Genomic DNA, 13,901 nt, shown 5'->3' on the forward strand with positions numbered 1-13,901 from the left:
GTTTAGGGGAAGGGATAGAATTATACATAGTTTTAGGACTATGAGGAGGGTTAGAATTAGGGTTAGGACTAAGGTTAGGGTTTGGGTTAGGATTCAGGATAGGTTTAGGGTTAAGCTGAGCGTTTGTTTAGGGCTAGGGCTAGGATTAGGGCTAGGGCTAATGTCAGCTCTAAGTTTATGGTTAGTATCAGTTTTAAAGTTAAGTTATGCCTATGTCTAGTATAAGGGTTAGGTTTAGGGTAGGGGTCAGGTTTAGAACTAGGTGTATTATTAGGGTCATGGTCTGGGTAGGGTTTGATTTAGGTTAAGATTTAGGGTTAATGCTTGAATCAGCAGTGGGTTACGGTTAGGGTTATGGTAATGGATAGAATTAGGTTTATGGTTCCGGTTAGGTTTAGAGTAATGGGTAGGGTTAGTGTTAGCGATAGGGTTATCATTAGGCCTAGGGATAGCATTTGGGTTAGGCTTATCTTAGGGTAATGGATAGGGTTAGAGCTAAGATTAGGGCTGAGGTTAAGGTTAGGATTAGGGTTAGGGTTAGGGTTAGGCCTAGGGTTAATGTTAGGATTAGGTTTAGGGTAAGTGTAGGCATTTGAGCTAGGTTTAGGCCTACAGCGAGGGTTAGGGTTTGAGTCAGGGCTAGGGTTAGGATTAAGATTAGTGTTATGTTTAGACTAAGGATTAGAGTTTGAGTTAGGGTTAGGACTAGGGTGAGGTTTAGTATTAGGGTTAGGTCTAAGGTTATGGTTAGGGTTATGATTAGGGCTAGGTTTAGGGCCAGGATAAGGGCTAGGTTTTGTGTGATGTTTAGGGCTAATATTAGGGCTATGGGTAATGTAAGAGAGAGGGTTATGGTTATGGCTAGTTTTAGGGTCAGGTTTATGGATAAGTCTAGTGTTAGGGTTAGGTTTCGGTTTAGGATAAGGTTTAGAGCTAGGGTTTCTATTAGATTAAGGGTTATTGTTGGGTTAGGGTTAGTTTTATGGTTAGGGCCACAATTAGGACTAGCTCTTGGTCTAGTGATAGGTTTAGTCTTTAAGTTAGGTTAAGGGTTACTGTTAGGGCTAGTGATAGGTTTTTGTTTAGGGCTATGACTAGATTGATGACTCTATTTAGGATTAGGTTTGGTCTAGTGCTAGTGTTACTGTTATGTTTAAGTATAGGTTTACCGGTAAGGGTAGTGTTAGCGTTCGCTTTAGGGTTAGGGTCAGGTTTAGATCTAGGGTTAGTGTTAGGGTCAAAACAAGGGTCAGGGTTAGGATTAGGGTTAAAGTTAGAATGAGGGCTAGGTTTAGGACTAATAATAGAGTTAGGGTTTGGGGTAGGCTAAGGATTAATTTTAGGACCAGAGTAGCATTAGGGAGAGGGTTTGGCTTTGGGTAAGAGATATGGTTAAAGGTACAGTTAGGTTATGGTTAGAGTCAGGGGTTGGATTAGGGCTAGGATTTGTGTTAGCATTAGGGCTATGGCTAATGAAAGAACTAGTTTTCTAATTAGGGCTAGTTCTTGGGTTAGCCTTATGGCAATGTTTAGAGCTAGGGGTACTGTTAGGGTCCTACTCAGGGTCAGGGTTATTTCTATGGTTAAGGTTAGGACTCAAATTAGTGCTCAGTTTAGGAATAGGTGTAAGGTTCGTGTTTGGTTTAGGTTAAGGGTTAGTGTTAGGATTATGGCTCGGTTTTGTTTTAGGGCTAGGGTTGGGTTAGGGCTAGTTTTCCAATTATCATCAGGTTTAGGGCTAGTGTTAGTGTGAGATTTGGGCATAAGTTTAGGGTTTACAACCAGGTTTTGGGCTAATGTGATGGTTAGAGTTAGGGTTGGGGCTAGGAATAGGGCTAGGGTTTGGATTATGGTAAGGGATAGATTTTGAACTAGGGATAGCCTAGGGCGAAAGTTAGAATTAGTCTTAGGGCTAGGAATCAGATTAGGTTTAGGATTAGGGTTAATTTAGGGCTAGGATTAGCCCTAGGGTAGTGTTAGGGTTTGGCCTAGAGTTAGGGCTAGGGTTAAGGTTAGCGTTAGGATTAGGGTAATGTATGATATTACAGCTACATTTTGAACTAGGGCATGGGAAAAATTAGAGTTAGGGCTCCAGTTAAGGTTAGGATTAGGATTAAGGCTAGGTTTAGGACTAGGATTAGGGGTAGGGTTTGTGCTAGGGTTAGGGCTAGGATTAGGTCTAGTGCTAATATCAGTTCTAGGGTTATGGATAGGGATAGTTTTAGGTTTAGGTTTATGGCCAGGTCTATTGTAAGTATTACGTTGAGGGTTAGGGTCAGGTTTACAGCTAGGGGTATTATTAGGGTCAGAGTCAGGGTTAGGGTATGGGTTAGGTTAAGGTTTAAGGTTAGGACTAAAATTAGCATTAGGTTTAGGGTAATGAATATGGTTAGGTTTTAGGTTCAGGTTAGGTTTAGAATAATAGATAGGGTTACAGTAAGTTATAGGGTTAGAGTTAGTCCTAGGGATAGAATTTGGTTAAAGATATGGTTCAGGTAATGGATAGGATTAGAGCTACAGTTAGGACTAGGGTTATGGTTAGGTTAGGACTATGGTTAGGGTTAGGCCTAGGGTTAGAATTTGCTTAGGATTATGGTTAGGGTAATGGATAAAATTATATCTAGGTTTAGGGATAGTGTCATTGTTAGGAATAGGGCTATGGTTTGGTTTAGGTTTCGGGTTAGGACAAGGCTTAGGTTTAGGGCTAGGTTTAGGTTAAGGGTTAGGGCTAGGGAAAGGGTTAAGGCTATGATTAAAACTAGGGTTAGGGCTCGGATTAGGGCTAGGTTTTGGGTTAGGTTAGGGCTGGTGTAGGACTACGGCTAATGTAAGAACTAGGGTTATGATTAGATCTAGTTTTAGGGTTAGCATTAGGACTAGGAGCTAAGGTTAGGGCTAGGGTTAAGGTTAAGTTTAAGGCTAGGGATAGGGTTAGGCCTAGGGTTAGTGTCAGGATTAGGTTTAGGGTAAGTATTAGGGTTTGAGCTAGGGTTAGGTCTAGGGTGAGGGTTAGGGTTAAAGTCAGGGCTAGGGTTAGGGTTAGGGTTATTGTTATTATTAGGGAAAGGGTTAGAGTTTGAGCAAGATTTAGGACTAGGGCGAGGTTTAGGGTTAGGGTTAGGTCTAGGGTTATGATTAGGGTTACAATTAGGGTTGGTTTAGGGCTAGGATAAGGGCTAGATTTGTGTGATGTTTATGGCTAGCGTTAGGGCTATGGGTAATGTAAGAGCTCGGGTTATGTTTATGGCTAGTTTTGGGGTTAGGGTTATGGATAAATCTAGTGTTAGGGTTAGGTTTTGGGTTAGGATAAGGTTTAGAGCTAGGGTTTGTGTTAGGGTAAGCGTCAGTGTTTTGGTTAGGGTTAGGGCCAGATTTAGGAAGAGCCTTGGGTCTAGGGATACGGTTAGTTTTTGTGTTAGGTTAAGGGTTATTGTTAGGGCTAGTTCAAGGTTTTTGTTTAGGGCTAGGTCTAGATTTATGACTCTATTTAGGATTAGGTTTGATCTTGTGCTAGTGTTACTGTTAGGTTTAGGTATAGGTTTAATGGTAGGGGTAGAGTTAGGGTCTGGTTTAGGGTTAGTGTCAGGTTAAGATCTAGGGTTAGTGTTAAGGTCAGAATAAGGGTCAGGGTTTGGGTTAGGGCTAGAGCTAGAATGAGGCCCAGGGTTAAAACTAGTAATAGTGTTAGGGTTTGGGATAGGCTAAGGATTAGTGTTAGGACTAGGGTAGCATTAGGGTGAGAGTTTGGCTTAGAGTAAAGGATAGGATTAGAGGTAGAGTTAGGATTAGGGATATGGTTAGGATTAGGGTTAGTCTTAGAGTTAAACCTAGGGTTAGGGCTCGGATTAGCGCTAGGATATGTGTTAGCTTTAGGGCTACGGGTAATGAAAGAACTTGGTTTCTGATTAGGGCTACTTCTTGGCTTAGCATTAAGGCAAAGTTTAGAGCTAGGGTTAGTGTTAGGATCCCAGTCAGGGTCAGGGTTACTTCTAGGGTTAAGTTTTGCACTCAAATTATGGCAAGGTTTAGGGCTAGGTTTAGAGTTAGTGTTTGGTTTAGGTTAAGGGTTATGGTTAAGTTTATGGCTCAATTTTGTTTTAGGGCTAGGTTAGGGTTAGGGCTAGTTTTCCAATTAGCATTGCTGTTAGGGCTAGAGTTAGGGCGAGATTTAGGCTTAAGGTTAGGGTTTGATTCAGGTTTAGAGGTAGGGCAAAGGTTACAGCTAAGGTTGGGACTAGGGATAGGGCTATGTTTTGGGTTATGGTAAGGGATAAGTTTAGAACTAGGGATAGGGCTCAGTCGAGTGTTAGAGTTAGTATTAGGGATAGGGATAGGGTTAGGTTTAGTGTTAGGCCTAAATTAGGGCTAGCATTAGTGCTAGGATTAGTGTTAGGTTTAGGCCTACATTTAGGGCTAGGGTTAAGGTTAGCGTTAGAGTTAGGGTAAGGCATGATGTTACATCTATGTTTAGTGCTAGGACAAGGGATAAAATTAGGGATATGGCTAGGGTTAAGAGCAGGGTTAGGATTAAGGCTGGACTTAGAACTAGGATTAGGGCTAGGGATAGGCAAATGTCAGGTCTAGGGTTAAGGTTAGGTAGGGTTAGGGATAGGGCTACGACTCAGTTTTGTTTTAGAACTAGACCTAGGGTTAGGGCTAGTTTTATGATTAGCAATAGTTTTAGAGCTAATGGTAGGGTGAAATTTAGGCTTAGATTTATTGTTATGGTTAGATCTAGGTTTAGGGTTAGGGCTAAGTTTAGGGCTAGTGTTAGGGTTATGGTAACAGATAGGGTTAGAACTAGAAATAGGGCTAAGTTGAGAGTTCGAATTAGTCTTGGGCTAGAGTTAGGAGTAGGTTTAGGATTAGGGCTAAATTAGGGCTAGGATTAGTGCTAGGGTTAAGAGTTAGGCCTAGGGTTAGTGTTAGTGTTAGTGTTAGGGTTAGGATTTGGTTTAGGGGAAGGGATAGGGTTATAGCTAGGTTTAGGGCTAGGGTGAGGGTTAGAATTAGGGTTAGGTCTAAGGTTATCGTTTGGGTTAGAATTAAGACTAAGTTTAGGGCTAGGCTGAGGGTTTGTGTTAGGGCTAGGGCTAGGATTAGGGCTAGGGCTGATGTCAGGTCTAGGTTTATGGATAGTATTAGTTTTAATGTTAGGTTATGACTATGTCTATTGTAAGGTTTAGGTGTAGGGTAAGAGTCAAGTTTAGAGCTAGGTGTATTATTAGGGTCAGGGTCCAGGTAGGGTTTAGTTTATGTTAAGATTTAGGGTTAATGCTTGAATTAGCGGTGGGTTCGGTTTAGGGTAAGGGTAATGGATAGAATTAAGTTAATGCTTCCAGTTAGGTTTAGAGTAATGGATAGGGTTAGTTTTAACAATAGGGTTATTGTTAGGACTAGGGTTAGCATTTTGGTTAGGCTTTTCTTTAGGGTAATGTATAGGGTTAGAGCTAAGGTTAGGGCTAGGATTAATGTTAGGGTTAGGGTTAGGGTAAGTGTAGGCATTCGAGCTATGGTTAGGGCTAGGGCGAGTGTTAGGTTTTGAGTCAGGGCTAGTGTTAGGTTTAGGGTTAGGGTTATCTTTAGGCTAAGGATTAGAGTTTGAGCCTGGGTTAGAGCTAGGGCGAGGGTTAGTATTAGGGTTAGGTCTAAGGTTATGGTTAGGGTTATGATTAGGGCTATGTTTAGGACTAGGATAAGGGCTAGGTTTTGTGTGATGTTTAGAGCTAACAGTTAGGGCTTTGGGTAATGTAAGAGTAAGGTATATGTTTATGGCTACTTTTAGGGTCAGGATTATGAATAAGTCTAGTGTCAGGTTTAGGTTTTGGTTTAAGATAAGGTTTAGATCTATGGTTGCTATTAGATTAAGTATCATTGTGGGGTTAGTGTTAGTTTTAGCTATAGGGCCACAATTAGGACTAGCGTTGGGTCTAGTGATAGGTTTAGTCTTTACGTTAGGTTAAGGGTTAATGTTAGGGCTAGTGATAGGTTTTTGTTTAAGGCTAGGGCTAGATTTATGACTCTATTTAGGATTAGGTTTGGTCTAGGGCTAGTTATAATGTTAGGTTTAGGTAAAGGTTTACCGGTAGACATAGTGTTAGGTTCGGTTAAGGGATATGGTAAGGTTTAGATCTAGGGTTAGTGTTAGGGTTACAATAAGGGTCAGGGTTAGGGTTAAGGTTAGAGCAAGAATGAGGGCTACATTTAAGACTAGTAATATAGTTAGGGTTTGGGATAGGCTAAGAATTATAGTTAGGACTAGGGTAGCATTAGGGTGAGGGTTTGGCTTAGGGTAAGGGTAGACTTAGAGGTAGGGGTAGGGTTAGGGTTAGGGTCAGTGTTAGACTTAGGGGTAGGGGTAGCATTAGTGTTTGGGTTGGGGTTATAGTTAGGTTAAGGATTAGTGTTAGGGTTAGGTATAGGGTTAGTCTTAGGTTTAGGGTTAGGATTAGGTGAGTGTTAGGGTTAGGGTTAGGGTCAGGGTTAGGATTAGTGCTAGGGTTAGGGTTAGGGATATAAACAGGGTCAGGTTTAGGGTTAGGTTATGGCTTCTGTTAGGGTTAGGTTTACAGTTACAGTTAGGATTAGAGATAGGGTTAGGGTTAGGGTTAGGGTTAGTGTTAGGGTTAGGGTTACTGTTAGGGTTAGGGTTAGTGTTCAGGTTAGTGTTAGGGTTTGGGTAAATTTTAGGGTTAGGGTTAGTGTTAGTGTTAGGGTTAGGTTTATTGTTAGGGTTAAGGTTAGGGTTAGGATTAGGGTTAGGTTTAGACATAGGGTTAGGTTTAGTGTTAGGGTTTATGTTAGGGTTAGGATTTGGGTTAGGGTTCGGGTTACAGTTAAGATTAGGGCTACAGTTAGGTTTGGGGTTAGTGTTAGGGTTAGGCTTAGGGTTAGGGATATTGTTAGGTTTAGGTTAAGTGTTTGTGATATGGTTAGGGTTAGTGTTACGGTTAGGGTTAGGGTTTGTGTTAGGGATAGGGTTCGGGTTAGTGTTAGGGTTCAGTTTAGGTTTAGGGTTAGTGTTAGAGTTAGGGTTAGGGTTAATGTTAGTGTTATGATTAGATATAGGGTTAGGTTTAGGGTTAGTGTTAGGTTTAGGCTTAGGTTTAGGTTTAGTGTTAGTTATAGAGTTATGGTTGGGGTTAGGGTTATAGTTAGGTTTAGGGTTAAAGTTAGTGTTAGGGTTAGAGTTAGGGTTAGGATTAGGTAAAGTTTAGGGTTAGGGTTAGGTTAGGGTTAGGGTTATGGTTTGGGTTAGGGTTTGTGTTAGGGTTTGGGTGGGTTTGTGTTAGGGTTATTGTTAGGATGTGGGCTCGTGTTAGGGTTATGGTTACGGTTAGGGTTAGGTTCGTGTTAGGGTTAGGGTTAGTGTTAGTGTAAGCTGTAGGTTTACTGTTAGGGTTAGGGTTAATGTTAGGGCTATGGTTGTGGTTAGGAATAGAATTAGTGTTTGGGTTAGAGTTAGAGTTAGGTTTAGGGTTAGTGTTAGGGTTAGGGTTAGATTTAGTGTTAGAGTTAGGGTTAGGTTTATGGTGAGGTTTATTATTAGTGTTAGTGTTAGGGTTAGGGTTAGGGTTAGAATTAGTGTTTGGGTTAGGGTTAGAGTTAGGTTTAGGGTTAGTGCTAGGGTTAGAGTTAGATTTAGTGTTACAGTTAGGGTTGGGTTTATGGTGAGGTTTAGTGTTAGTGTTAGGGTTAGGTTTAGGGTTAGGTTTAGTGTTAGGGTAAGGGTTAGGGTTAGGGTTAGGGGTTAGTGTTTGGGTTGTGATTTGTGTTAGGGTTAGCTTTAGGGTTAGGGTTAGGGTTAAGTTTAGGGTTAGGTTTATTGTTAGGATTAGGTTTAGGGTTAGCGTTGCGGTTTGGGTTAGTGTTAGGTTTAGGGGTAAGGTTAGGGTTAGCGTTAGTGTTTGGGTTAGGGTTATAAATAGGTTTACGGTTAGTGTTAGGTTTAGGGTTAGGGTTAAAGTTAGGTTTAGAATTATGATTAGGTGAGTGTTAGGGTTAGGGTAAGGTTTAGGGTTAGGGTTAGAGTTAGAGAAAGGTTTATGGTTAGAGTTAGGGACAGGTTAGGTTTAGGGTTAGTTTAGGTTTTGTGTTAGGGTTAGGGTTCGGGTTACGGTTAGGATTAGGATTAGGTTTAGGGTTAGTGTAAGTGTTAGTGTTAGGTTTAGAGTTATTACTTGTGTTAGGTTTAGGGTTAGTGTTAGTGTTAGTTTTAGGGTTAAGGTTAGGGTTACTGTTATGGAAAGGTTTAGGTTTTGTGTTAGGTTTAGGGTTAGGGTTATGATTAGGATTACTGTTTGTGATAGGAATAGGGTTAGGATTAGTGTTAGGGTTAAGGTTAGGGTTAGGAGTAGTGTAAAACTTTGTGTTAGGGTTAGAATTGGTGTTTTGGTTATTTTTAGTGTTAGGTTTAGGGTTAATGTTACAGTTAGAATTAGGGTTAGGTTTAGGGTTAGTGTTATGGTTAGCATTAGGATTAGAGTTAGGTTTAGGGTTAGTGTTAGCATTAGGGTTAGGGTTAGGGTTAGTTTTAGTGTTTGGGTTATGGTTAGGGTTAGGTTTAATGTTAGGTTTAGTGTTAGGTTTAAGGTTAGGGTTAGAGTTTGGTTTACGGATAAGGTTAGGGCAAGCTTTAGGGTTGCTGTTAGGGTTAGGGTTAGAATTAGAATTAGGTTTAGTGTTAGGGTTAGGGTTAAGCTTTGGGTTAGGGTTAGGGTTAGTGTTAAGGTTAGGGTTATGCTTAGGTTTAGGGTTAGTGTTAGGTTTAGTGTTAGGTTTTGTGTTATGGTTGGGTTTGGATTAGGGTTAGGGTTACAGTCAAGTTTAGGGTTAGGGTTAGTATTAGGGTTAGGGTTACAGTCAAGTTTAGGGTTAGGGTTAGTATTAGGGTTAGCATTAGTTTAGGGTTAGGGTTAGTATTAGGGTTAGCATTAGGGTTAGTTTTAGTGTTAGGGTTAGGGTTAGTGTTTGTGATAGGGTTAGGGTTCAAGATAGGGTTAGGGTTATTGTTAGAGTTAGCGTTAGGGTTGAGTTTAGGGTTAGTGTTAGGGTTATTGTTAGGGTTAGGGTTTGTGTTAGGTTTAGGGTTAAGGTTATCCTTAGGGTTATGGTTAAGATTAGAGTTAGATGTAGGGTTAGGCATAGGATTATTGTTAGGGTTAGGATTAGTTTTAGGTTTAGGGTTAGGGTTAGTTATAGGGTTAAAGTTGGGGTTAGGGTTAGTGTTAAGGTTAAGTTAAGGGTTAGTGTTAGGGTTAGTGTTAGGCTTAGGGTTAGGTAAGGGTTAGGGCTAAAGTTAGGTTAGGCTTGGAGTTATGGGTTTTTAGGGTTTGTGTTAGGGTTAGGGTTAGGGTTAGGTAAGGTTAGGGTTAAAGTTAGGTTAGGGTTAGGGTTTTCTATGGTTTGTTCTATGTTTAGGGTTAGGGTTAGGGTTTGTGTTAGGGTTAGGTTTAGGGTGTGGGTTAGAGTTAGGGTTACGGTTAGGTTTAGGTTTAGGGGTTGTGTTATTGTTACAGTTAGGGTTAGTTTTAGTGTTAGTTGTAGGTTTACAGTTAGGGCTAGGGTTAGTGTTATGGTTAGAATTAGGATTAGGGTTAGGATTAGTGTTTGGCTTAGTGTTAGAGTTAGGTTGAGGGTTAGTGTTAGCGTTAGGGTTAGATTAAGTGTTAGGGTTAGTGTTATGTTTATGGTGAGGTTTAGGGTGGGTGTTAGTGTTAGGAATAGTGTTAGTTATAAAGTTAGTGTTAGTGTTAGGTTTAGGGTTAGGGTTAGGATTAGGCTTAGGGTTATTGTTAGGTTTAGGTTTAGGTTTAGTGTTACGGTTAAAGTTAGGGTTATGGTTAGGGTTAGTGTTAAGATTAGGGTTTGTGTTAGGCTTAGGTTTATGGTTAGGGTTAGGTTTGCTCTTTGGGTTAGTTTTAGGGTTATGGTTAGCATTAGGTTTAATGTTAGGGTTAAGGCTAGGGTTTGGGTTAGGGTTAGGGTTAGTGGTAGGTTTAGGTTTAGGGTTAGGGTTCGTGTTAGGGTTAGGTTTAGGATTATGGTTAGTGTTAGAGTTAGTGATAGTGTTAGTGTTAGTATTAGGGTTTAAGTTTAGTGATAGATTTAGAATTAGGTTTAGTGTTGGAGTTAGGGTTAGTTTTAGGGTTAGTGTTCTGGTTAGGGTTAGGGTTAGGTTTAGGTACAGAGTTAGATTAAGTTTAGGGTTAGGTTTGGTGTTATTAAGAGTTAGGATTAGGGTTAGGTTTCTGATTAGGGTTATGGTTAGTTTTATAGTTAGGGTTAGGGTTAGGGTTAGGTTATGTTTAGGGTTATTGAAAAGTTTAGGTTAGTATTAGTGTAAGGGTTAGGGATAGTGTTAGGTTTAGGGATAGTTTTAGTGTTGGTTTTAATGTTAGGCTAGGATTAGGGTAGGGTTAGTATTATGGTTAGAGTTAGGGTTAGGTTTAGGGTTCGTGTTAGGGTTAGGGTTAGGATTATGGTTAGGGTTAGTTTTAAGGTTAGTGTTAGGGATATGTTAGGGTTAAGTTTTGTGTTAGTGTTAGGGTTAGTGTTAGGATTAGGTTAGTTTAGGGTTAACTTTAGTGTTAGTGTTAGGGTTACGGTTAGGGAGAGTGTTAGGTTTAGGGTTAGGGTTAGGGTTAGTATTACAGTGAGGGTTAGGGTTAGGGTTTTGTTTTGTGTTAGGGTTAGGGTTAGGTTTATATTCCAGGTTAGTTTCAGGGTTAGTGTTAAGGTTAGAGTTTGGGCTAGGGTTAGTGGTAGTTTTAGAGTTAGGGTTAGGGTTAGGGTTAGTGTTAGAATTAGCGTTCGTGTGAGGGATATGGTTTTAGTTAGGGATAGGGTGAGGGTTAGGGTTATGATTAGGATTAGGCTTAGAGTGAGGCTTAGAGTTAAGTTGAGGGTTAGTTTTAGGGTTACTTGTAAGTAAAGTTTAGTGTTAGGGGTAGGGTTAGGATTAGTGTTAGGGTTAGGATTAGGGTTAGGATTTGTATTAGGCTAAGGGTCAGGGTGAGGGTTAGGGGTAGGTTTAGGTTTAGGGTTAGGTTCAGTATTAGTGTTAGTGTTACTGTTAGGGTTAGGATTAGTGTTATGGTTATGGTTATGGTTAGTGTTAGGGTTAGGGTTAGGGTTATGGTTAAGGTTAGTTTTTGGGTTAGGGATAGGTTTAAGGTTCAGGTTAGGGTTAGGGTTTGGATTAGGATTAGTGTTAAGGTTAGTCTTAGGGTAAGAATTATGGTTTGTGTTAGGGTAAATGTTAGGTTGAGGATTTGTGTTAGGATTAGGGTTAAAATTAGGGTTTTAGTTATGATTAGAAAGAAGGTTAGAGTGAGGCATAGGGTTAGGGTGTGGGTTAGTTTTAGGGTTAGGGGTAGTTTAGATATAGTGTTAGGGTTGTTGTTAGTGTTAGGATTAAAGAAAGGGTTAGGGATATGGTTAGTGTTAGATTTAGGGTTAGGATTAGGGTTAACGTTAGTGATAGGGTTAGTGTTAGGATTAGGGTTAGGGTTAGTGTTAGGGTAGTGTTAGGGTTAGGTTTAGGTTTAGGGTTAGGTAAAGGTTAGGGTTCGGTTTGGGTTAGTGTTAATGTTAGGTTTAGGTTCAGGGTTAGGGTTAGGGTTAGGTGTCAAGGTTATTGATAGGTTTAGGATTAGGGTTAGTGATGGAGTTAGGGTTAGGTTTAGTGTTATTGTTCTGGTTAAGTTTAGAATTAGGTTTAGGTTTAGAGTTAGGGTTAAGTTTAGGGTTAGGTTTAGTGTTATTAAGAGTTAGGTTTAGGGTTAGGTTTCTGGTTAGGGTTAGTTTTAGAGTTAGGGTTAGGGTTAGGGTAGTGTTAGGTTTAGGGTGAGGGTTTGTGTTAGGGTTAGGGTTAAGGTTTGTGTTAGGTTTAGAATTAGTGTTAGGGTTAGTGTTATCCTTAGGGTTAGAATTTGGTTTAGGTTTAGGGTTAGTGTTAAGGTAATGTTTAGGGTTCGTGTGATGGTTAGGTTTAGGTTTAGGGTTAGGGTTAGTGTTAGGGTTAGTTTATGGATAGTGTTAAGTTTAGGGATAGGTTTAGTGCTAGGGTTAGTGTTAGGGTTAGGGTTAGGTTTAGGTTTAGTGTTACAGTTAGAGTTAGGGTTAGGTTTAGGGTTATTGATAGGGTTAGTGTTAGGGTTAGCTTTAGTGTTAGGGTAAGGGATAGAATTAGGGTTAAGATACTGGTTAGGCTTAGGTTTAGTTTTAGAGTTAGGTTTAGGGTTAGGGTTAGCGTTAGTTGTTAGTGTTAGGGTTAGGGTTTGTTTAGGGACAGTGTTTTTGTTACAGTTTATGTTAAGATTAGGGTTAGCTTAGTGTTAGTGTTAGGGTTTGGGTTAGTGTTACGGTTAGGGTTAGGTTTAGTGTTACATTTAGGGTTAGAGTTAGGGTTAAAGTTAGTGTTAGTGTTAGAGTTAGGGTTAGGATTAGCATTAGTGTTAGATTTAGCATTAGGGTTAGGCTTAAGGTTAGTGATAGGGTTAGGGTTTTGATTAAGTTTAGTGTTAGGGTTAGGGTTAGGTAAGGGTTAGGGGTAGGTTTAATTTAGGGTTAGGGTTATGGTTTTGGTTATGGTTTGTGTTAGGGTTAGAATTAGGGTTAGGGTTAGGGTTAGTTGTAGGGTTAGGGTTAAATTTAGGGTTAGCATTAGTGTTAGGGTTAGCATTAGGGTTAGGTTTAGAATTAGTGTTATGGTTAGTGTTAGGGTTAGGGTCAGGATTAGGGGTAGGTTAAGTTTCAGGGTAGTGTTAGGGTTAGAGTTAATGTTAAGGATAGGGTTAGGGATAGGGTTAGTGCTCAGTTTAGGGTTCAGTTTAGGTAAGGTTTAGGGTTAGTTAGTTTGGTAAGGTTTAAGGTTTAAGGTTAGGGTTAGTTCCACAGATCTCCAAGCAAATATTTTTACACCCCATCCTTTTTATAATTTGAAGGAATGATCAGTAATCCAGTCGCACTTGGCCCCCCAAATTTTATTATTCTAGGTTGAAGCATTCCTTTGCAGGAACACTTTGAATATTCAGGTTTCACTTCGTTTTCCCCTATAGGGATAGAGGCAGTTGGAACTCTAAATTAAACACAGTTTGTGCTAGCTGCTTGGAAACTTAACACACTCAATTAGTTGTCAGTGTGATTTCTATGCTTTGTTCCCTGTTGAAGTAGCCCTAACAGAGGCATGGAAAAAACGCTCTCTTTTGAAAGCATTTTCCAAGGTTCCACTGAACTTCGAGTTTACTGGAATCTCAGCAAATATTTTTTCACCTGATCTTGTTGATACTTTGAAGGAAGAATCAGTACTCCAGTCATACTTGGGCCTCCAAATTTCATTGTGCTAGGGTGAAGAGTCGTTTGCAGGAACATTTTCAATTTTTAGGTTTCACTTTGTTTTCCCCTATATGGATAGAGACATTTGTTTTTTTTTTTATTTTTATTATTTTTTTTTATTGGTCGTTCATAACATTACATAGTTCTTAATACATCATATTACACGGTTTGATTCAAGTGGATTATGAACTCCCGCTTTTACCCCGTATACAAATTGCTGTATCACATCAGTTACCCTTCCATTGATTGACATATTGCCTTTCTAGTGTCTGATGTATTCTGCTGTCTGTCCTATTGTCTACTATCCCCCCTCTTGGAACTCTAAATCAAACATGGTTTGTGCTAGCTGCTTGAAACATGACACACTCAATTAGTTCTCAGTGCGCTCTCTATGCTTTGTTCCCTGTTGAAGTAGCCCTAACAGAGGCAAGGGAAAAACACTGCATTTGAACACATTTGCCTACCTTCCACAGAACTCCGAGCAAATATTTTTTCACCGAACTTGTTGATACTTTGAAGGAATGATCAGTACTCCAGTCGAACTTGCCCCCCAAATTTCATTA

This window comes from Urocitellus parryii, chromosome 5, assembly GCF_045843805.1.
Source record: "Urocitellus parryii isolate mUroPar1 chromosome 5, mUroPar1.hap1, whole genome shotgun sequence".
Taxonomy (NCBI): domain Eukaryota; kingdom Metazoa; phylum Chordata; class Mammalia; order Rodentia; family Sciuridae; genus Urocitellus; species Urocitellus parryii.